At 37.1% G+C, this 26,035-nt stretch overlaps 1 pseudogene; it reads left to right on the top strand.

The window, feature by feature from the left end:
* Nucleotides 1-18,730, top strand: part of LOC138930813 (craniofacial development protein 2-like) — a 28,696-nt pseudogene extending 9,966 nt beyond the window's left edge.
* The last annotated feature ends 7,305 nt before the right edge of the window (nt 18,731-26,035 follow it).

Genomic DNA, 26,035 nt, shown 5'->3' with positions numbered 1-26,035 from the left:
TTTTTTTTGCTGACTGTATAGAGCTTCTCCATCTTTGGCTGCAAAGAATATAATCAATCTGATTTTGATGTTGACCATCTGGTGATGGCCATGTGTAGAGTCTTCTCTTGTGTTGTGAAGAGGGTGTTTGTTATTACCAGTGAGTTCTCTTGGCAAAACTCTATTAGCCTTTGCCCTACTTCATTCTGTACTCCAAAGCCAAATTTTCCTGTTACTCCAGGTGTTTCTTGATTTCCTACATTTGCATTCCAGTCCCCTATAATGAAAAAAGACATCTTTTTGGGGTGTTAGTTCTAAAAGGTCTTGTAAGTCTTCATAGAACCGTTCAACTTTAGCTTCTTCAGCATTACTGATTGGGGCATAGACTTGAATTACCATGATATTGAATGGTTTACCTAGGAAACAGAGATCATTCTAGATTATAGCATCTCATCTTTTAAAAGATGAATTTGGATACCAGTTCAGGTTACCTGTTTCACTTCCAAACTCTATCTTTGGTAATCAAGCTAGGAATTATGTAATTCTGAGATATTATATTATTATATAGTTAGAAGTGTTAAACTTATCTTTTAGAAAAACAAATTGCCTCTTGTCTACAATGGGAGACCCAGATTCAATCCCTGGGTTGGGAGGATATCCTGGAGAAGGAAATGGCAACCCACTACAGTATTCTTGCCTGGAAAATCCCATGGACGGAGGAGCCTGGTAGGCTACAGTCCATGGTGTTGCAGAGAGTTGGACACGACTGAACGACTTCACTTTCACTTTCACTTTCTACAATGTTAAAAGAGTAAAATTTTTTTCATATGTACTTGAAAAGTGATGCACAAAACAAGTGGTAGGTAAGAGAAAGGAAGAGAAATAATACAAACAGTGAAATGAAGACAATCAAATTCTCATTTGGAAAATACGAAGCTCCAACTGATGTGATGTTGGACCCAATTTGTATGTTTACTTTTATATTTTTTTTTACTTTAAGATAAATTTAGAATTATAGAAAAGTTGCAAAAATAATACAAAGCACCCCCCATACTGGTGCTAAACTTAGTTTCCTTAAATGTTAAGATCTTATATAACTATAGTACAGTTATCAATATCAGTCTTAACATTACAACATTGCTATTAACTAATTTACAGAATTAATTTGTATTTAATCAGTTTTTAACTAATGTCCCTTTTCTGTTCCAGGATGCATTGCAGGATACCACATTTTATTTAGTTGTTCATGTTTCCTTACTCTCTCCCAACCTGTGACAATTCCTAAGTCTTTCTTTGTCTCGATTTACAATGCCATGTTAGTTTATGCTGTAAAGCAAAGTGATTCAGTTATACATATGTATACATTCCTTTTGTATCATTTTCCATTATGGTTTTGTCATAGGATATTGAATATACTTCCGTATACTATACAGAAGGACCTTGTTGTTTAAACATTCTATATGCTAATAGTTTGCATCTTATAACCCCAAAGTCCCAATCCATCCCTCCTCCTCTCCTCTCCTCTCCCCGAGCAACCAAAAGTCTATTCTGTTTCTGTTTTTTAGATAAGTTTATTTGTGTTATATTTTATATTCCACATATGTGATATCATGTGGTATTTATTTCTCTTTCTGGCTTCACTTAGTATGATAAGCTCCAAGTCCATCCATGTTGTTGCAAATAGTGTTACTTTATTCTTATTGGTGAGTAGTACTCCATTGTACACAAGTAACATCTTCTTATCCATATTTATGGGTGGTTAGGTTGTTTCTATGTCTCAGTTACTGTGAATAGTGCTGCTATGAATATAGGGGTGCATGTATCTTTTTGAATTATATTTTTGTCTAGATGTATTTTGAGGAGTGGAATTTCAAGATCATATGGCAACTCTATTTTTTAGATTTTTTTAGAAACCTCCATACTGCTGTCTGTAGCTGCTGCACCAGTTTACATTCCCACCAACAGTGTAGGAGAGTTGCCTTTTCTCTACACCCTCTCCAGTACTTGTTATATGTAGACATTTTAATGACAGCCATTCTGACCACTGTGAAGTGGTACCTCATTGCAGTTTTTAGTTGTTTTTCTCCAACAATTAGAGATGTTGAGCATCTTTTCAAGTGACTATTGGCCATGTGAGTTATCTAAGCTGTTTGTGTATTTTGGAAATTAAGCCTTTGTCTGTCACATCATTCACAGATATTTTCTCCCAGTTCATAAGTTGTCTTTTTATTTGTGTATGATTTCTTCTGCTGTACAGAAACTTGTACATTTGATTAGATCCCATTTGTTTATTTTTTCTTTTCGTTCCTATTGTCTTGGAAGAATGACCTAAAAAAAAATTGGTATGATTCATGTCAGAGAATGTTTTGCCTATGTTTTCCCCTAGGAGATTTATGATATCATATCTTACGTATAAGTCTTTAAGCTATGCTGAGTTTATTTTGGGGTATGATGTGAGAATGTGTTCTACCTTCATTGATTTACATGCAGTTGTCCAATTTTGCTAACATCACTAATTGAAGAGACTTTATTTTTTTCCATTGTATATTCTTGATTCTTTTTCGAAGATTAGTTGACCATAGACATGTATTTCTGGGCTTTCTATTCTGTTCCATTGATTCATATCTCTGTTTCAGTGCAACTACCATGCTGTTTTGATTACTGTAGCTTTGTAGTATTATCTGATGTCTGTGAGGATTATGCTTCCTGCTTTGTTCTTTTTCTTCAGGATTGCTTTGGTAATTCTGGGTATTTTATGGTTTTATATATTTTTTAGGATTATTCTAGTTTTGTGACAAATATCATGGGTAATTTGATAGGGATTACATTAAATCTATAGATTGCTTTGTGTAGCATGGGCATTTTAATATTGGATCTTCCAATCCAAGAAAATGGAATATCTTTCCATTTCTCTGAATCATCTTCAGTTTCCTTTATTAATGTTTTATACTTTTCAGCATATAAGACTTTCACCTCCTTTGTCAGGTTTATTCCTAAATGTTTTATTATTATTTTTTTTGATGTGATTTTAAAGTGATTTTCTTACATTTCCTTTATATTTCATTGTTAGTGTAAGGAAATGCAACCAACTTCTGTATGTTAATCCTGTATCCTGTTACTTTGCTGAATTCACTTATCAGTTCTAGTAGTTTTTATTTGAACTCTTTAGGGTTTTCTATATGCAGTATTGTGTCATCTGAATATTATGACAATTTTACTTCTTCCCTTCTAATTTGAGTACCTTTTATTTCTTTTTCTTGTCTGATTGCTGTGGCTAGCACTTCCAATACTATGTGGAACAGAAGTGGTAAGAATGGGCATTCTTGTCTTGTTCCATATTTTAAGTGGGAAGTCCTTCAGCTTTTCACTATTGAGTATTATATTGGTTGAAGGTTTGTCATAAATAACTTTTATTATGTAAAAATATGTTTCCTCTATATCCAATTTGAGATGTTTTATCATAAATAGATGTTCAATTACATCAAATGCTTTTTCTGCATCTTTTCATATTTTCATGTGATTTATATTTTCTTTGTTGATCTGATATTTCACATTGATTTGTGTGTGTGGAACCATCCTTGTCCCCTGGGATGAATCCAAATTTGTCATGGTGTATGATCTTTTTGATGTGTGTTAGATTTGGTTTCTTAATATTTTGCTAAGAAATTTTGCATGTATACTTATCAGAGATACTGACCTTTAATTTTATTTTTTGGTAGTGTCTTTGGTTTTGGTATTGGGGTGATTTTGGCTCCATAGAATGTCTTTAGGAGTATTCCTTTTTCTTCAGTCTTTTGGAAGAGTTTGAGAAGGATCAGTATAAATTCTTTATATATTTGGTTGAATTTGGCTATGAAGCCATCTGATCTTTGACTTCTGTTTTCAGGGACTTTTAAAATTACAGATTCTATTTCATTTGTGGTAATTGGTGTGTTTATATATCTCTTCTTGATTCTATTTTGTTTACTTGTGTGTTTCTAGACACCTGTCCATCTCTTCCAGGTCATCCAGGTTGTTGGCATTTTTTCATATTAGTTCCATACAGCTTTTTGTATTTTGTGGTATCAGGTTTTTTTGGGTTTTTTTTCTCCTTTTTCATTTCTTATCTTGTTTATTTGGATCCTCTTGTTGGTGTACCTGACCAGAAGCTGGTCAATTTTGTTTACCCTTTCATAGAATCAGCTCTTGGTTTTTATTGATTTTTTCTTTCATTTTTTTAATCTTTATTTATTTCTTCTCTGACTTTTATTTCCATCCTTCCTCTGACTTTAGGTTTCATTTACTCTTTTTTTTTTCTAATTCTTTTAGGTGGTAGGTTAGGTTGCTTGAGATTTTTCTTGTTTTTTGAGGAATGTCTGTGTCACTATGAACTTCCCTCTAATAACTGCTTTTGCTGAATCACATAGATGTTGTATGGTTTTGTTTTCATTGTCATTTGTCTCTATATATTTTTAACTTCTTTGATTTCATTGTTGACCTATTAGTTTTTAGTAGCATGTTGTTTAGTCTCCATGTAATCATTTTCCCCTCATTTTTTTTTTCTTTTCTGTGTTTGATTTCTGGTTTCATGCCACTATGGCCAGAAAGGATGCTTGAAATAACTTTTGTCCTCTTAAATTTGTTGACGCTTGTATTGTGCCCTAATATGTGATCAGTCTCAGAGAATCATCTATGTGTACTTGAAAAGAATATGTATTATGGTTTTTTTTTTAATTTAATGCCCTGAAAATATCAATTAAGTCTGTTCTATTGTATAATTTAGGATCTCTGTTGCCTTTATTGATTTTCTGTCTGGGAGATCTGTCCATTGATGTATGTATTACCATCAATTTCTCCCTTATGTCTGTTATTTGTTTTATGTGTTTGGTGCTTCTATATTGGGTGCATATATGTCGACAAGCATAATATTCTCTTCTCATATTGATCCTTTTATCTTCATGTCCTTCTTTATCCTTCTTTATGGCCTTTGTTTTAACGTCTATTTGATGTGAGTATTGTTATCCCCATTTTCTTGTCATTTCCATTTGCATGAAATAGCTTTTACCATCCTCTCACTTTTAAAACTTCATTTATTTATTTATTCATATTTGGCTGTCCTGGGTCTTCATTGCTATGCAGGCTTTTCTCTAGTGGCAGAGGCTATTTTCTAGTTTCGGTGCATGGGATTCTCATTGTGATGGCTTCTCTTATTGCAGAACATTGGCTCTAGGCACACAGCTCAGAGGTTAAAGCGTCTGACTCCAATGCAGGAGACCCGGGTTCGACCCCTGGGTCGGGGAGATCCCCTGGAGAAGGAAATGGCAACGTACTCCAGTATTCTTCCTGGAGAATCACATGGACAGAGGAGCCTGGTAGGCTACAGTCCACGGGGTCGCAAAGAGTCAGACATGACTGAGTGACTTCACTTTCACTTTCACACAGACTTCAATAGTTGTGGCACATGGGCTCAGTAGTTGTGGCTCTTAGGCTCCAAAGCACAAGCTCAATAGTTGTGGTATAGTTGTGGTGCATGGACTTAGTTGCTCCATGGCATGTAGAATTTTCTTTATCTTCTTTTTGAACTTGGTATCTATCAGGCTGAAGAGGTGTGTTTGTTTGTTTGTTTGTTTGTTTTACCACCCCGATGGGAGTTCCCTTGATGTTTTTAACTGGAAGTGGTTTCTCTGCTTCCTGATTTTGCTTATATTTCTCTTATTCTGTGAGTTTAGGAGAAAACAGTTATCTACTGTGATCTTGGAGGGCTGTTTTTATGTGAGTGTATCCCTGTTTAGCCTGCATAACTTTAATGTTTTTGGTGTGACAGCTGTTTTTAGTATGGATGCCTGCTGCCTGGTTTCCTCAGTGTGTCCTGGCTCTTCTTCCTTTGAGAGTGGGTATGACTGATGTTGTGGTGACAAGAGCCTGCACTGGATGTTGAGCAAGGCCTCCTCTTTGCCCTGTGGTTGTCACAGCCCTATAGGGGGCAGGACAACTATCCCCAGTTGTTGGAGTAGAAGTTCTCTTCTTTGTCCTTTTGATCACGACAATTTTGAAAAGTAATTATCGGTTATTTTGTAGAACATCCTTCAGTTTGGATGTATCTGATATTTTCTTGCTATTGGACTGTGGTTATGAGTTTTTACAAAAAATTAACAGAGGTGAAGGACCCTTCTCAGTGTGACAAACCAGAGGATACAGGAGATATCTTGTCTTATTTCTGTCCATGTTAACCTTGATTGTTTAATGGATTTCTTCACTCTAACATTACAATCATTCCCTTTTTAATTAAAAAATATCTCAGGGGTGGTACTTTGAAAGTACCCCTAATATCCTGTTTCATCTCAAACTTTTGCTTGCTAACTTTAGCATTCATTAGTGAATTTTGTTTGCAATAATGATAAGTTAGTGTTACCATGGAAATTTTCTCTTTTTTTCTTTTTCTTTTTTTCTTTTTATTTATTTATTTATTTATTTTTACTTTACAATACTGTATTGGTTTTGTCATACATCAACATGAATCCTCCACGGGTGTACATAAGTTTCCACTCCTGAACCCCCCTCCAGCCTACCTCCCCATACCATCCCTTTGGGTTATCCCAGTGCACCAGCCCCAAGCATCCTGCATCCTGCAATGAACCTAGACTAGCGATTTGTTTCTTATATGATATTGTACATGTTTCAATGCATTCTCCCAAATCGTCCCACCCTCTCCCTCTCCCACAGAGTCAAAAAGTCTGTTCTGTACATCTGCATCTCTTTTGCTGTCTCGCATACAGGGTTATTGTTACCATCTTTCTAAATTCCTACAATGGAAATTTTCTAATTCCTTCCACACTTATTAATTGGAATTCTTCACTAAGAAAGAGATATTCCTTCTCCTGCATTTATTTATTTATTCAGCCATTTATCTAAGTATGGACTCCTCATAGATGTATATTCTATTTTAAAGTTTTCAAATTATTTCTGCCTTATCCGTTTGGAACTCTCATGTTGATGTCTCTACCCTTTCAATTATCTTCCTTTTGCTTTGGGCACTTCCTTAATTTTTGGCACTGCAAAATGTTCTAGAAACACGTTGTATTTTTTTCACTTCTACAGTCAACCACTCTTCTAAGCAACTCTGGTTCCTTCCATTAGAGAATATATTTAGAAACCTATATCTGTATATAATATGTGCTCACAGTTACTAGGGTATCACTACTTCTAGGCCTTCTCAATGAGCAGAGCTTAGAAATGTATGTGTGTGTTATGTGTATGTATGTATTTAATATGTATATATGCATGCACATATATATAATTCCATACTTATACACACACTGATATTTCTCTCTACATCTGTTTTTAACTATACATATACCATATGTCTATCTGTTAACTATGTATATGTTAACTAAAACACAAGCTCATAATGATGTTTTCAGTTTCAATCCAATATTGTGCTCTTTGTTGTAGAATTTGCCATTTCCTTGTTTGTAGCTTCTTTTTCTGACGTAACTTGCTTCTGATTTTTCTACAATATATTTGCTTATTGATTCGACTCTGGTAATGGCATACAGTAATTTCAGAAATGCTATCCTATACCTCTGTGTTATTGTTAACCAGTATACTCCAGTTATTAACTGGAGTTATTTTTCTCTTTACTTACATAATATTTAATTAGAATAGTATTCCAAAGTCCCTTTAGCTCCAAAATATTTATCCAAATATTTTGCTGATGCTTGAACCTCTTTAGCAGGTTGAAGCATTTCTCTTTGCATACTCAAGATGAGATTTATCTAATATTCTGTGTTTTCATTACATCCAATAGTATATTATGAGGTAATGTGATACCTTGTGGAAGGTCCTCATATTGAATAGTTTTGACCATTAAACATTTGTTAAATTGAAGCCAAAACTTCTCTCTCTAGCATCTACACATTGGATGACATATTTATAAATTCCATATATAACGTCATAGAATTTGGACTTATAAAAGAGTCAACTAGTTATTATTTGTCCACCTCTGGTGGTTCAGACAGTACAGAATCTGCCTGTAATGCGGGAGACCCAGGTTTGATCCCTGAGTTGGGAAGACCCCCTGGAGAAGGAAATGGCTACCCATGCCAGTATTCTTACCTGGAGACTTCCATGGACAGAGGGGCCTGGTGGGCTACAGTCTATGCAGTCACAAAGAGTTGGACATGACTGAACAACTAACACAGTTTTTATTAAATTCCTTATGTATATATACTGGGACCATTACACATGTTTATTGGTACATATCAGGAATCTAGCAGGAATAAAAACAGAATGCATGCTCTGTGACATCTCTTTTGTAGAATAATTCTTGATGGTTTACCTGTCTTATAAAAAATCTTCTCTGGTATTACTTGGATGTCCGCCCCCCTCCCCCCTGCCCTGGCAAGAATAGACAATAATAAAGTGAAAGGCGTGTACCTTGTGTGGATAACTGAAGGCTATGACTCATAATCTGTTCAGTGTTAAAAAAAGAAAGAAAACCAATCTTTAAAACAAAATTATTGTATGAATCAAAGGTAAAAGAGCATTTATCATTATTAGTACCACAGTCTCCATTGTAGATTTTCTCAGCTGCATGAGAACTAGTTCATATTTATAGATTTTGGTTTCTGCATGATGGCATGGAGCCAAGACACAAGGCAAATGAGGAAGAAAACATGCACAAAGTCAGAAATGCCTCTGATTCTGGGCTAGCAGTGATAGGGTGATATGTAGACTTAGGAAGGCTGCCAAAATCCTTAGGCCTTGGTATTCACTGATCCCCTCCTTAGACCTTGGTAATTTACTGATCCCCAGTATACAGTGGGTATGGCTTGAATTAGGATGAGTGTTGTCTTCCTTACTGTTCATTCTTTCTTTTTTATTTCTGATTAGATTCTCTTACCACCCTGTTGTTTAACTCATAGTGCACGCTCAAAAGGCATTTCTTAAATGAATGAATGATTGCCTGGCTGGCTGGTTTGTTGAGTATTAGCTGTTAAGGGCCAATGGAAACAGAACAACAATCAGCAACTCAACAGTGAATGACAGCTACACCCCTGATTTCCCAGTTGCTTTCAGGCTCAAACTTAGTAGTGAACGGGGCAGAGATTTCTGAAGAATCTTTATCCAGCCTGGGCAAAGGCCTCATGAACTCAAAGAGGATAATGAAGCTGAAACTCTTGATGAGTTTCCTCAGGATTCTGTCTTCAGTAATTGATCATTCTTTCAACCGATTGATTTTTCCCTTAAAGAAAAATTACTTTCTTTCTCTTTTCTAGTTACTATGAATGAACAGCAGCATTAATCATCATGAACACTTCTTACTCCAATTTAATTTAGCTGTCATCCATAAAATATCCCAGTCTTAGGAATAAAGTAAGATTATTGTTTGAAATCATTTTCTTATTTTTTTCTGTCTCTTGATTTGATCAAAGCCAACATAAACTAAATGCTTTCAGAGTTTCAGATGGGAAAACTACATTCTTCTCATAGGGATATAAACTTTCTACTTAACAATAAGTAATCCTTTGACAGCAAATAATACATCAGAATTAAAAGAGAAAAGGAAAACAAATATCTTCATATGCATATCTCTTTATTAACAGTATCTATATGCCTTGAAGTTGAATGTAAACTATCTTATAGCAGTCTATTTTAAGTTGATAATGTAATTTCAATTACATATAAAAATTCTACACCCTTTCTTACCCTCCAACACCCATTTTGTGTCAAAATGTCCATATTTTTATATTGTGTATCAACATATTGTTGTAGATGTATTTATTTTAATAATTTTCTCTTTTCACATTTATACTAAAGTTCAAGTGATTTACTGCCTCCATCATAGTATTTGGGTTTTCTTCATTTGACTTCTGACATTTACCAGTGCTGGTTTCCCAGATGGTACAGTCTCCAGGATCTCAGTCCAGTGGAGCTGAAGCTGAGGTACACGGCTGTTGTTGAGTCTGTGTGCAGCCAGCTTGTTACCAGGAGCACAATCATGTATGGTTCTTGCCCCATCCCCAGGTGGATGAGACGGCTCCAGGACCACACTGGAGCAGAGCAGGAGGCAGTTCATGGGGCCTTTTCCAGGTCTGCTGTTAAGTCCACAGACAGCGGCCCTGTTATCAGGTATACACACAGGTTTGGCTACCCCTATGTCTCTGAGAGAGTCCTTGGATGGTTCCTGAGTGGGTCCCTAGACAGACCTGCCTCTAGGACCATGGTAGAGTTGGGCTGATTCAGGTCACAGGACTGCTTTTCCGGTTCATACTCAGGAATGAAATCAGCAGGCCTGTCATGGCAGGCTTGGACAGTTGTGTCTCCTGTTAGTTTCCTGGGTGATTAGATAACCTTGGTGGTTAGCTTTTCCAGTTCCCTTTGTTGAAAAGACTGCCTTTCTCCCATTTGAATGGTATTGGTACCCTTGTTGAAAATAACTTTATTTTTTAATGAATATTGAATTTTTTAGCAGATAAAAATTGTTGGTCCTTATGTGAATTGATACAGCCACTATGGAAGACTGTATGGAGATTCTTTTAAAAACTAGGAATAAAACTGCTATATGATGCAGCAATCCCATTACTAGGCATATACCCTGAGAAAACCATAATTGAAAAAGACACATGTACAGCAATGTTCATTTCAGCACTATTTACAATAGCTAGGACATGGAAGCAACCTAGATGTCGATTGACAGATGAATGGTAAAGAAGATGTGGTGTATATATATATACAATGGAGTATTACTCAGCCATACAAAAGAATACATACAATGGAATATTACTCAGCCATACAAAGGAATACATACAATGGAATATTACTCAGCCATACAAAGGAATACATTTGAGTCAGTTTTAATGAAGTAGATGAACCTAGAGCTTGCTATACAGAGAGAAGTAAGTCAGAAAGAGAAAAACAAATATCATATATTAACACATATATATGGAATCTAGAAAAATGGGACTGATGATCCTATTTGCAGGGAAGCAATGGAGATGCAGACATAGAGAACAGACTTAGGGAAACAGCACAGGAAGGAGAGGGTAGGATGAATGAAGAGAGTAGCATGGAGAAATAAACAATACCATATGTAAAATAAATAGCCAGTGGGAATTTGCTGTATGACTCAGAGAACTCAAACCTGGTGCTCTGTGACAACATAGAGGAATGGGATGGGGTGGAGGGGAGGTTCAAAAGGGAGGGGACATATGTATACCTATGGCTGATTCATGTTGATGTATGGCAGAAACCAACACAATATTGTAAAGCAATCATTCTTCAGTTAAAAATAAATTAAAAAGGAAAAAAAAAAAAAGATTGGTTCTTATCAGACATCAAATATGAATGTTTAATCTACCATCCCATAGATCTAATATATGTTATGCCTTCAGCTGACAAAGTCATTTCAATAAATATTCAGTATTTTGAAGACTGAATAAATGAAACTGAAGTGAAGTGAAAGTTGCTCAGTCATGTCTGACTCTTTGCTACCCCATTCTCCAGGCCAGAATTCTCCAGGCCAGAATACTGGAGTGGGTAGCCTTTCCCTTCTCCAGGGGATCTTCCGAACTCGGGGACTGAACCCAGGTTTCCCGCATTGCAGGCGCATTCTTTACCAGCTGAGCCACAAGAAAAGCCCAAGAATACTGGACTGGATAGTCTATCCCTTCTCCAGCGGATCTTCCTGACCCAGGAATTGAACTGGTGTCTCCTGTATTGCAAGCAGATTCTTAACCAACTGAGCTATGAGGAGATGTCACAGCATATACCACTAGACTGGTTCATATATAGGCCATTTTTACCAATGTTAAAAATAATTCAAACTTTAACTTTTGCAGCCTGGCTAGATCAGGAAGAAACAAAGTAGAGTTATATATATATATATATATATATATATATATATATATATATATATATTGCTTGATCTTAGTCAACAAACTCAAATAAATATTGTTAATGAACATTTTTAATTGATTTTTCATTAAGAACCAAAGATCATCTTCCCAAATTGACAAATGCTTTATATCATCAGCTATTTGTGTCTGCAGTCCCATGTTGGTGGCATATGTATTGTACTATGAAACACATTGTCAGTACCACTGACAACAATGATGAAACAAGAGAAAACAAATCACATTAACCTTTCCATTGAGCCATTATGAATGGTCTGTTAAAGAGACCAAAAAAACAAACAAACAAAAAAAAAACAGATACTTTTTGAACATTTACTTAAGAACAAAAGAACAAGTCTCAGGGAAAAGTATGTCTCTGTCTGCAGCCTCACCACGGGAAAATCTAATTCATGTTTGCTTAAATTTCTGTAAGAAAAGACCTTGAAAATGAGACAGTCTTTGTTTTAATATTCTCATTTAATCCATACATGAATGAACTGTGAAAAGAACTGCACCTATGTGATTTGTAGAAGTCCTTTCCAATTCTTTCTCCTTTTAAAGGGAATTTGTTCTCTACAGTGGGAATATTCATGTGAATAATAAATGAGAGCATGAAAAGTCACATTTTGCAAAACATGGGAAATCCCATAGGATTTTCTTTCCAAAATTGTTATCTAGGCATATTTATTATAGTGTAACTATTTATTTAAAAATACATAATTTAAACCTTGGAAACTTTACCATCTCCAAAAACAATATATTTAGCAGCTTTAACAAGCTAAGATTTTTGAATGGGATTCTAAATTGAAGAGGAAGAAAATGAGTTGGAGGGCATCTTCTCCAGAACTGTGGTGAGTGATCCAAAGAAACAAATGCAAGTAAGCCAGTTTTTTAGACCATGTTGAAACTATTTAGAAATGGTTAAAGTTTCCAAATTTTTGAGACTTGAAAGAAATTCAATTCTTTTTTTTTTCTTTTTCTGAAAACAAAAAGCTAACAAATTGAGGCTAAAGATAGGAAGAGCTTTAATGACTGTTGAGAGCATCTCAATGCTTTTTAGGAGAATAACTTCTAAATGCTTGAAAACAATTTTCTAGTTATACTATTTTTTTAATTGAAAAATGTGTGAAATGTGGAATAAACATCAGCTAGCCCTGAGTTTAGTTTTTAAATTAAGTCCTAGTTAAAGTAGATTCTACTATCCAACTGAATATGAGAGCAAGAAATTTCATCCATATTCAAGCTTACAACAAACTTTTCATGATTTGGGGTCCACATTCCCTAAATATTTCCATGTTTGGTAGATATTTAAGAGTCTCTACATAAATTTTGCCAGTTTAGCTTAGGTTAGTTTTATTGACTTTGTAGTTTTACATGCTTAGTTTGAAAAGAAGAAAGAAGAAAAGGAAAAAAGGGAGAGGAAAGGAGAAGGAATAATACTAGCAGTGACAAGAAACCAGGTGTTTCCATAAATGCCCTTTTCTTAACTTGGGTTTGTGTTTAAACAGAAAATGCACTGCTCATGTAAGTATTTTTAAAACACTTTTTGAAGCAAACAGAAATATCCACAGTTGTGACTTTAGAAAAAACATCTGGAAATAGAGGTAAGGTTAGGTAGCAAAAGAAAAATACAAGTACCTTAAAAGGGAAAGTAAGAGAACATTTTCTTTCTTTTTTTGTTCTTTGATGAAGAAAGTATTGGAATTCTTTCAGAACATAATATTTTTCAGCTGTAGGCCCAATCTTTAAACTTTCCAAGGTAATAATTTGACCCAGTTGGTTGTTTTGACTTTTTTCCATTTCAATTTCCTGGGTAGTCATAAAGTACTTTGTCTCCAGCACAGAATGGGCTAGTCTGTTATTCTAAAGCCCAAGAAGGATGTGAAATCTAATCTAGGACTTGATGTGCACTTGACCTTCGTGTAAGACTTGGTTCTTTCTGGTTCCTCTACACAAAATATATATTTTTGGATAATGCATACTAAGCAAGTATACTATATAGCTCTTGGTTAAATGTGGGGGGCGGGGACATCCACTCTTACAAAACCCACCAGGTGACAAATAATAATCTCAAATAATCAAACAGTATCCATTATCAATTCAATTCAGCAAAATTATGGAGAACTTCCAGTTTGTCAAGCATAGTGTGCAGGGAGCTAAGGACAGAATGATGAGCAAAACATAATTTAAGGCTGATACTGGTTAATGTACTTTGCTGAGGTTATAATCAGTGGGTCATAGGCAAGACTCAAGTTAATGTCTTCTGACAATAAAGAAATATTGTCCATTCTATCCATATGTAAATGTTATACGTCTATGCTTTCTTCCTCTAAGAGAGATCATCGTTGGGACTTTTCAATAGCAATGGCCACATAGGCATGATATATGCATAAAATATGTAGATATCAAATACGTATGTATTTTTATCTATATACTACTAAAGGAATTCATGGTATTTCTCAAATATCTTTAAAATGATTCATTTTCTGTATACGGCACAATGTAGTGGTTGAGAGCATGGGCCTTCTAAACAAAAGGCCAAATTTTGAATTCTGTCTCTGCTGCTTAGTAGCTGTCCAACCTTGAGCAATTTATTTAACATCTCTGTGGCTTGATTTCAGGAAGATCTCTTAAATTAAGGGAATAGTTACCGACTCCAGTATTCTTATCTGGAGAATTCCATTGACAGCAGAGTGCGGTGGGCTACAGTCCATGGTGTCACAAAGAGTCAGACAAAACTGAGTAACTAACACACTCTTCCTCCGTTTTACAAATAATATAGAGTACTTACCTTACCTGGTTGTCATGAAAATTAAATGAGTTACTATTACCAAAATTCTTGGAAGAGCATTAAGTATGAAGAAAACATAATATTTGTTTGTTAAATAAGTATATTAAAGCAATGTTTTAAAAGCCTTTGAGAGCCTCTTTTTATAGAAAACTCAGAAGCATCTAACTGTGCTCCACTTCACTTCCTACCTCTGTATATGATGTAAAAGCTTTCATGAGTTAAATATCCTAGAGCAGTTTGGATTCTTTCAGCTGTAGTGAAGAAAGTTGATTAATTTAAATCAGTGGATTAAACTTTCTTCATAGCTCAGTTGAAAAATCATCTGCCTGCAATGAAGGAGACCCAGGTTCGATTCCTGTGTTGGGAAGATCCCCTGCAGAAGGAAATGGCAACCCACTCCAATATCCCTGCCTGGAGAATACCATGGACAGAGGAGCCTGACAGGCTACAGTCCACGGGATCACAAGAGCCAGACACAAATTAGTGACTAAACCACCACCACCACCATTAAACTTTCCACATGATGAGATGATAAGGAAAACAAACAGCCTGTGTGTAATGCAGAAAAAGTGTGCATTTGTGTACAGAGCACACTAATTTTTGTTCCATTGCCAAGACAGTCATAGATCTAGGACATCAGTGTAGATAAAGGAAAATATATTTTCTTGGCTTTGATTTCAGTTTTTTAGGCTCAATGAAGAGAGGTGCCATCATGAATACTCATTATATATGAGAAGAAAAATGTGACAAGAACAAAATGTTATGAATGGTTTCATAGGTGAAAGCAATATTAAATCATGTCTTTCCAAAAGACTATGTAGGCTAGGACTTGAATAAGTGTAACAACTTAAGGTAAAAATGTTGGTCCAGTATCTGATATTTTCCTCTGTTCAGTTCAGTTCCGTCGCTCAGTTGTGTCTGATTCTTTGCGACCCCATGAATCGCAGCATGCCAGGCCTCCCTGTCCATCACCAACTCCCAGAGTTCACTCAGACTCACGTCCATCAAGTCAGTGATGCCATCCAGCCCTCTCCTCCTATGTCGTCCCCTTCTCCTCCTGAGCCCAATCCCTCTCAGCATCAGAGTCTTTTCCAATGAGTCAACTCTTTGCATCAGGTGGCCAAAGTACTGGAGTTTCAGCTTCAGCATCATTCCTTCCAAAGAAATCCCAGGGTTGATCTCCTTCAGAATGGACTGCTTGAATCTCCTTGCAGACCAAGGGACTCTCAAGAGTCTTCTCCAACACCACAGTTCAAAAGGATCAATTCTTTGGCGCTCAGCCTTCTTCACAGTCCAAGTCTCACATCCATATATGACCACTGGAAAAACCATAGCCGTGACTAGACGGACCTTAGTCGTCAAAATAATGTCTCTGCTTTTCAATATACTATCTAGATTGGTCATAACTTTTCTTCCAAGGAGTAAGCGTCTTTTAATTTCATGGCTACAGTCACCATTTGCAGTGATTTTGGAGCCCCCCAAATTAAAGTCTGACGTTGTTTCCCCTGTTTTCCCATCTATTTCCCATGAAGTGATGGGACCAGATGCCATGATCTTTGTTTTCTGAATTTTGATTTTTAGGCCAACTTTTTCACTCTCCACTTTCACTTTCATCAAGAGGATTTTTAGTTCATCTTCACTTTCTGCCATAAGGGTGGTGTCATCTGCATATCTGAGGTTATTGATATTTCTCCTGGCAATCTTGATTCAAGCTTGTGTTTCTTCCAGTCCTGTGTTTCTCATGATGAACTTTGCATAGAAGTTAAATAAGCAGGGTGAGAGTATACAGCCTTGATGTACTCCTCTTCCTATTTGGAACCAGTCTGTTGTTCCATGTCCAGTTCTAACTGTTGCTTCCTGACCTGCATACAGATTTCTCAAGAGTCAGGTCAGGGTGGTCTGAAATTCCCATCTCTTTCAGAATTTTCCAGTTTATTGTGATCCACACAGTCAAAGGCTTTGGCATCGTCAATAAAGCAGAAATAGATGTTTTTCTGGTACTCTTTTGCTTTTTCCATGATCCAGTGGATGTTGGCAATTTGATCTCTGGTTCCTCTGCCTTTTCTAAAACCAGCTTGAATATCAGGAAGTTCACGGTTCATGTATTGCTGAAGACTGGCTTGGAGAATTTTGAGCATTACTTTACTAGCATGTGAGATGAGTGCAATTGTGCAGTAGTTTGACCATTCTTTGGCATTGCCTTTCTTTGGGATTGGAATGAAAACTGACCTTTTCCAGTCCTGTGGCCACTGCTGAGTTCTCCAAATTTGCAGGCATATTTAGTGCAGGACTTCTACAGCATCATCTTTCAGGATTCGAAACAGCTCAACTGGAATTCCATTACCTCCACTAGCTTTGTTCGTAGTGATGCTTTCCAAGGCCCACTTGACTTCACATTCCAGGATGTCTGGCTCTAGATTAGTGATCACACCATCATGATTATCTGGGTGGTGAAGATCTTTTTTGTACAGTTATTCTCTGTATTCTTGCCACCTCTTCTTAATATCTTCTGCTTCTGTTAGGTCCAGACAATTTCTGTCCTTTATTGAGCCCATCTTTGCATGAAATGTTCCCTTGGTATCTCTAATTTTCTGGAAGAGGTCTCTAGTCTTTTCCATTCTGTTGTTTTCCTATATTTCTTTGCATTGATCACTGAAAAAGGCTTTCTTATCTCTTCTTGCTATTCTCTGGAACTCGGCATTCAGATGCTTATATCTTTCCTTTTCTCCTCTGCTTTTCACTTCTCTTCTTTTCACAGCTATATGTAAGACCTCCCCAGACAGCCATTTTGCTTTTTTGCATTCTTTTCCTTGGTGATGGTCTTGATCCCTGTCTCCTGTACAATGTCAGCAGCCGTGAAGAGATACCTCATGCCCAAGGTAAGAGAAACCCAAGTAAGATGGTAGGTATTGTAAGAGGTCATCAGAGGGCAGACACACTGAAACCATACTCACAGAAAACTAGTCAGTTTAATCATACTAGGACCACAGCCTTGTCGAACTCAATGAAACGAAGCCATGCCCACGGGACAACCCAAGACAGGCGGGTCATGTTGGAGAGGTCTGACAGAATGTAGTCCACTGGAGAAGGGAATGGCAAACCACTTCAGTATTCTTGCCTTGAGAACCCCATGAACAGTATGAAAGCGCAAAATGATAGGATACTGAAAGAGGAACTCCCCAGGTCAGTAGGTGCCCAATATGCTACTGGAGATCAGTGGAGACATAACTCCAGAAAGAATGAAGGGATGGAGCCAAAGCAAAAACAATACCCAGCTGTGGATGTGGCTGGTGACAGAAGCAAGGTCTGATGCTATAAAGAGCAATATTTCATAGGAACCTGGAATGTCAGGTCCATGAATCAAGGCAAATTGCAAGTGGTCAAACAAGAGATGGCAAGGGTGAACACTGCCATTCTAGGAATCAGCTAAGTAAAATGGACTGGAATGGGTGAGTTTAACTCAGATGACAATTATATCTACTACCGTGGGCAGGAATCCCTCACAAGAAATGGAGTAGCCATCATGGCCAACAAAAGAGTCCGAAATACAGTACTTGGATGCAATCTCAAAAATGACAGAATGATCTCTGTTCGTCTCCAAGGCAAACCACTCAATATCACAGTAATCCTAGTCTATGCCCCAACCAGTAACACTGAAGAAGCTGAAGTAGAATGGTTTTATGAAGACCTACAAGACCTTTTAGAACTAACTCCCAAAAAAGTTGTCCTTTTCATTATAGGGGACTGGAATGCAAAAGTAGGAAGCCAAGAAACACCTGGAGTAGCAGGCAAATTTGGCTTTGGAATGTGGAATGAAGCAGGGCAAAGACTAATAGAATTTTGCCAAGAAAATGCACTGGTCATAGCAAACACCCTCTTCCAACAACTCAAGAGAAGTCTCTACACATGGACATCACCAGATGGTCAACACCGAAATCAGATTGATTATATTCTTTGCAGCCAAAGATGGAGAAGCTCTATACAGTCAACAAAAACAATACCAGGAGCTGACTGTGGCTCAAATCATGAACTCCTGATTACCAAATTCAGACTCAAATTGAAAAAAGTAAGGAAAACCGCTAGACCATTCAGGTATGACCTAAACCAAATCCCTTATGATTATACAGTGGAAGTGAGAAATAGATTTAAGGGCCTAGATCTGATAGATAGAGTGCCTGATGAACTATGGAATGAGGTTCATTCAGTATACAGCTCCTCAATTGTAGAAATTTGCATGCCAGATGTAAATAGAAACGTTGATTTTTTTTTTTAAGTTTGGCTCAAACCATTTTCCTAATGGTGGTGAAATGAAATAAAGATAAATGAAGGTTGATAATTGATACCTGGCTGAATAGCAAGGAGGGATAAGAAAACCTTCCTCAGTGATCAGTGAAAAGAAATAGAGAACAACAGAATGGGAAAGATGAGAGATCTCATCAAGAAAATTAGAGATATCAAGGGAACATTTCATGCAAAGATGGGCTCGATAAAGGACAGAAATGGTATGGACCTAACAGAAGCAGAAGATATTAAGAAGATGTGGCAGGAATACACAGAAAAAAACTGTACAAAAAAGATTTTCACCACCCAGATAATCCCAATGGTGTGATCACTCACCTAGATCCACACATCCTAGAAGGTGAAGTCAAGTGGGCCTTAGAAAGCATCACTACGAACAGAGCTAGTGGAGGTAATGGAATTCCAGTTGAGCTATTTCAAATCCTAAAAGATGATGCTGTGAAAGTGCTGCACTCAATATGCCAGCAAATTTGGAAAACTCAGCAGTGGCCACAGGACTGGAAAAGGTCAGTTTTCATTCCAATCCCAAAGCAAGGCAATGCTAAAGAATGCTCAAGCTACCACACAATTGCACTCATTATTTTATGCTAGTAAAGTAATGCTCAAAATTCTCCAAGCCAGGCTCTGCAGTATGTGAACCATGAACTTCCACATTTTCAAGCTGGTTTTAGAAAAGGCAGAGGAACCAGAGATCAAATTGCCAGCATCCTCTGGTTCAATAAAATAGCAAGAGAATTCCAGAAAAATATCAATTTCTGCTTTATTGATTATGCCAAAGCCTTTGACTGTGTGGATCACAATAAACTGGAAAATTCAAGAGATGGGAATACGAGACCACCTGACCTGCCTCTTGAGAAATCTGTATGCAGGTCAGGTCCAGAAGCAACAGTTAGAACTGAACATGGAACAACAGACTGGTTCCAAATAGAAAAGGAGTATGTCAAGGCTGTATATTGTCACCCTGCTTATTTAACTTATATACAGAGTATAAGATGAGAAACGTTGGACTGGATAAAGCACAAGCTGGAATCAAGACTGCCGGGAGAAATATCAATAACCTCAGATATGCAGATGACACCACCCTTATGGCAGAAAGTGAAGAGGAGCTAAAAAGCCTCTTGATGAAAGTGAAAGAGGAGAGCGAAACGTTGGCTTAAGGCTCAACATTCAGAAAGCTAAGATCATGGCATCTGGTCCCATCACTTCATGGCAAATAGATGGGGAAACAGTGGCAGACTTTATATTGGGGGGCTCCAAAATCACTGCAGGTGGTGATTGCAGCCATGAAATTAAAAGATACTCCTTGGAAGGAAAGTTATGACCAACCTAGACAGCCTAAGAAGCAGAGGCATTATTTTGCCAACCAAGTTCCATCTAGTCAAGGCTATGGTTTTTCCAGTAGTCATGTATGAATATGAGAGTTGCACTATAAAAGAAAGCTGAGTGGCAAAGAATTGATGCTTTTGAACTGTGGTGTTGGAGAAGACTCTTGAGAGTCCCTTGGACTGCAAGGAGATCCAACCAGTCCATCCTAATGGAGATCAGTCCTGAATATCCATTGGAAGGACTGATGCTGAAGCTAAAACTCCAAAACTTTGGCCACCTGATATGAAGAGCTGACTCATTTGAAAAGACCTTGAGGCTGGGAAAGATTGAGGGCAGGAGGAGAATGGGATGACAGAGGATGAGATGGTTGGATGGCATCAGTGACTCAATGGACATGAGTTTGAGCAAACTCTGAATGTTGGTGATAGACAGGGAGGCCTGGCATGCTGCAGTCTATGGGATCACAAACAGTCAGACACAACTCACAACTGAACTGAACTGTGTGATCTTTTGAAAATTACTTAACATCTCTGAAACTTTAAATTTTTTCTCTTACAAAATAGGAATAATAATTGCCTCCTAGAAGAGTAGTATAAGATGAAATCTTTGAAATACTAACCATTTTTTCCCCTCATAGTTTGTAAGCTCCCATGCTTCTTCCCTTCACCTCAAGAACTGTGCTATACTTTGCCTTAGTAAAAGGATGTGACGGGATAGAAATTACTTTATAAAGGAAAGGAAATCATTTTGTATTTTATAAAGGAATAATTCCTGTATTTGGTTGTCAATTAAAGGCTTTAGGTAAAGACAGAGAAATATTGAAATGACAAACAAATTTTTAATATATTTCTATTGTATTTATTATCTATTGATACATAACAAGTTATTCTCCAAATTTAGCATTTAAAACAACAAATTTTATTTCACAATATATGTGAGTCTGTAATCTGCTGGAACCTTTGTTTCAGGGTTTCTCATGAGGCTGTCATCATGATGTCAGTTGTGGTCTAGGACGTCTCAGAGCTCAAGGAAGGGAAAAGGTGGTAAGACATCAAGGGTATCTTGGCTTCATAGAAAGAATGGTTCTCCATTGTATCTCAGTATATGGAACATAATCAGGCCAGCTGTGATCACAGAGTCCCAACATGGAATGATAATAATGATAACACAAGGGTTCCCATATCCTTCAGTGTGGTGCAGAAGTAGTGACAGAGTCACTTAAGCAGTCAGTGAGGAAAAAATGAGAGTTACCTCAATGGTTTCTTGCAAGAGTTAGATTGTCTGAGTAGACTGATGGCACATGGAAACGGATTGCCCAGTACTCCCACACTACATGATTTCCGTGGTGGCTCATCCAGTAAAGCGTCTGCCTACAATGTGGGCAACCCAGGTTCTGATCCCTGGGTCAGGAAGGTACCCTGGAGAAAGAAATGGCAACCTACTCCAGTATTCTTGCCTGGGAAATCCCATGGATAGAGGAGCCTGGTAGGCTACAGTCCATGGGGTCGCAAAGAGTCAGATATGACTGAGCGACTTCACTTTCACTTTTCCACATGCCTACCCATTTGCAATTGACATTTTGGACTCCTTGGTGCCTTTTAAGCTCTGGACAACTCAGGCACAAGGCTGCGGAAATAGGCAGGAGAAATTCCTTCCATGAGAGTAAGTCCATTTCTACTCCCCTAGTAGCTGTGGACCACTAAGTCATGGAAAGTCATGGACCACTAAGCGGTCAAGTTGTGAAAAGACAAAAAATTTCTATTCGTGTCACATTTGGATTTGCAGATTATCTTTACATCTCATGTATGATAAAGGGCCTAATTCATATCTTGAAGAATTGTAGAGGCTTATTAACTGGTAGCTGTTACTATTTTGATTATTTCCCAAGCTAACTGATAATTGAGAACACCTCATCAAAATTAATTATTGCTATGTAGAGAATATAAGATCTACTACAACCAAGGGTCTGCATTATGTTGTGGGCATGAGGGAGTGATTTATCAATGTGATTTCAGAATTATGTATCTAGTAAGTACTAGTGTTCCTATAATGAGACTGAAGTATGATTTGTCAGTTTGTTGTTATTGCTGTTTGATTGCTAAGTCTTGTACGATTCTGTGTAACCCCATGGACTGCAGCACACCAGGCTCCTCTGTCCTTCACTATCTCCAGGAGTTTGCTCAAACACATGTCCATTGAGTTGGTGGTGCTGTCTAACCATCTCATCCTCTTGTCTTCTCCTTCTCCTCTTGCCCTCAATCTTTCCCAGCATCAGGGTCTTTTCTGGTCCTGCCCACCAGAGCAAAACCCAGTTTTCCCCATAGCCAGTCCCTGCCATCAGGAAGCTTATACAAGCTTCTTCTCAACCATCACAGGGAAGACAGAAAAAAAACAAGAACTATAATTCCACAGCCTCCAGAACAAAAAATGCAATCACAGAAATCTAACCAAAATGATCTCATGGCTCACAGCCTTGTGTAACTCAATGAAGCTATGAGTCAATGCCATGTAGGGTCACCCAAGATGGATGGGTCATGGTGGAAAATTTTGACAAACGTGGCCCACTAGAGAAGGAAATGGCAAACCGCATCAGTATTCTTTCCTTGAGAACCCTATAAATAGTATGAAAAGGCCCACCAATTGTCATATTCAAATACCTATTTTTAGAATGACATAAAATCTGTGGGTATTTCATTCTCCTCACTCATGAAGTGGTTATCTTAACCCACTGATCAATCCTTTTAATAAAGTATTTAGAATTTTTAGTTATTTTTCCATTAATCTCAGAATAAAGTATACTAAAAGAGGACTGAGTTGTAATTTTAAACAATTATATAGAAGATGCCTAACCATTTGCATCAGAAAATGTCACTGAGTGATTAATGTGTCCCAATACTCTTCCAATTGCTTTGTATATATTATTTCATTTAATCCTCATCCTATCCCTATGAGGTATATTATAAGCTCCATTCTAAAGATGGGAGAAAACAGAATTTGGACTCATGCATTCTGGTTCCATATGGTTAACTATTTTCTGAAGAATAAACTTATCACATGATCAAAATTGGGAAAGTGCCACGATTGAGCTTCAGAAATAAAGTGCATGTGATTCAGAGTTCTGCTACAGACTAGCTGAACAACTTGCTTAATATTTGTCAACTTCATTTTCTCATATGTATACTAGTACCTAGCTGTCAAATTCTTAGTAAGAATTAAAAAAAAGCAATACAGAGCTTGGGTCATATATTAATTTTCTTAGAAGATCAAGTTTGCTATTTTTAAGTTTTATGTCCAGACTTCTTAGATGATCAATTATGATAATTTCAGTGAAAACACTTTGAAAATTGTAAGTCACAAGATTAAATGAAAGAAGCTCCCTCTATTAACATTATTAATATAAATAACAATTTTAATGTACCAGTCACTGAGCCAAAAACTTTTATATGTTAGCTAAAAACAATAACAGCAGCAGCAACAACAAAATTCTAAAGACATTTTTATAAACTGTAAAACTGGCAAGTAAGTACTATTACACACATGAGAAAACTGAGTCCCAGAAGAGTTAAGTAGCATGTTCATGGTTACAGCCCAGAAGTGCTGGAGTTTAGAGTCTTCCTCAAACATAGTTAACTCTAAAACTGCATGCTTTATAAAAGACTATTGAAAGCATATGGTTTCAAGCACTTTAGAAACAGTCACTGTGAACGAAAGAGTTATTGTAACCAGACATAGTTACTTTAGCTGATGAAATGATATTTAAGAGTAGCAATGTTTATTATATTGGTTGATACATTTTACGCAGGACTTGATGTATTTGGGGAAGGGGAAGAGAGTTTCAGGAAACCCCTAAAAGCAGTAAAATTTTGTATTTTAAAAGATATTATAGAATGTTCAGTTTATTCTTCTGTTCTTACATTAATCCATGCATTCCTCCTTCCTTTCCTCACTCCCTACCTCCCTTCATCTGTATATCAGGTTAGTCTTTACCCTGATAGTTGTGTTAAACAACATCGGAACAAAATAAATCTGAGTTCCCAATGCAGCCTCAAATCTTCCCATTTGTGTGGTGTGTAAAAGTTACCTAATCTCAGAATAGAAAACATAATAGTATCCATCAGTTGTTAGTATTAAATATGACTGTGTATCCAAAACAGTTAGCACAGTGTCTGGTATATGGTTCAGTTCAGTTCAGTTCAGTTGCTCAGTCATGTCTGACTCTTTGCGACCCTATGAATCGCAGCACGCCAGGCCTCCCTGTCAATCACCAACTCCTGGAGTTCACTCAGACTCACATCCATCGAGTCAGTGATGCCATCCAGACATCTCATCCTCTGTTGTCCCCTCCTCCTCCTGCCCCCAATCCCTCCCAGCATCAGAGTCTTTTCCAATGAGTCAACTCTTTGCATGAGGTGGCCAAAGTACTGGAGTTTCAGCTTTAGCATCATTCCTTCCAAAGAAATCCCAGGACTGATCTCCTTCAGAATGGACTGGTTGGATCTCCTTGCAGTCCAAGGGACTCTCAAGAGTCTTCTCCAACACCACAGTTCAAAAGCATCAATTCTTCAGCACTCAGCTTTCTTTGCAGTCCAACTCTCACATCCATACATGACCACTGGAAAAACCATAGGCTTGACTAGATGGACCTTTGTTGTCAAAGTAACGTCTCTGCTTTTCAATATGCTATCTATATTGGTCATAACTTTTCTTCCAAGAAGTAAGCTGCAGTCACCATCAGCAGTCACCATCTGCAGTGATTTTGGAGTAAGCACTCAATAATGGTTGGTTATCAACATCATCTTTTTCATCTTACCACAAACTTTGAGCAATTTATGAAACACTATTTTAAAAGTTCACTGTGTGAACTTATTTGGTTCTCTGGAAATAAAAGATCTATTTCTCTGGACATAATTGGTTCTCTGGAAACAGAAGCACTATTTCCCTAGAAGTAATATTATAAACATTTCTTGGATTCCTGGGTTACCCTGTTCAATTCTATTAATGATATCATGTAATTTTCTAAATGTTATTTATAAAATTTCAGCAAGAGAAAGTCCAGAGATTTTCAGAGCCCTAGCTGAAAGGCTAGGAAACACAGTGATGGAGATGGATGTCAAAAGGAAGGACTATAGCTATGTCAAAATGAGCTAGCTATGAAGGGGAATAAGATCACTAAAAGGTAAAGTTCTAGTTGTGAATAAATGAATTGATTTAATATTAAGATGTTAACTGAAGAGGCAGAGACAAAGAGAGGCCAAAATGTAGGTTGGGTAGAAAGTAGAAGTTCAGTACAGATACAGGACACTTGGTTCCAGGAGTAGGGCTAGAGGGACAAATATACAAGATGTTGAGTTGGGAAAGGCACCAAGGAAAGGGCAAGACAATCAGCTCTTCTCTGAGATGAGACGCAAGTGAGGTCCTGGATCTACCTGAACTTTTTTTACCTACTTTTGTGTTTCAAAGTTTGACAGCTAAGAAATGATTAGATGAAGAAGGGTTGTATATTTCTTGCTAAGACATGTGAACAATATGCTGAAGGTCATGAAGAGTCATTAAAGAGATGTAATTCAGGGAGTCAAAGCTTTCTACTAAAATACTTACCTTGACTTCTGCAGGCTATTTTCTTTGTGGACTTAGTATTATATCCTACATCCAGGTACCTAGACAAAATACCATAACCCTGAATTTTTGCTTGGGATTATTTAGTATTTTTCAATTCTAATGAAGCAGTCACAAAGAAAGATAAACATACAGTGCATTAACATAAAAA

This window comes from Ovis canadensis, chromosome X, assembly GCF_042477335.2.
Source record: "Ovis canadensis isolate MfBH-ARS-UI-01 breed Bighorn chromosome X, ARS-UI_OviCan_v2, whole genome shotgun sequence".
Taxonomy (NCBI): domain Eukaryota; kingdom Metazoa; phylum Chordata; class Mammalia; order Artiodactyla; family Bovidae; genus Ovis; species Ovis canadensis.
This window is presented reverse-complemented; position numbering and strand designations above follow the sequence as displayed.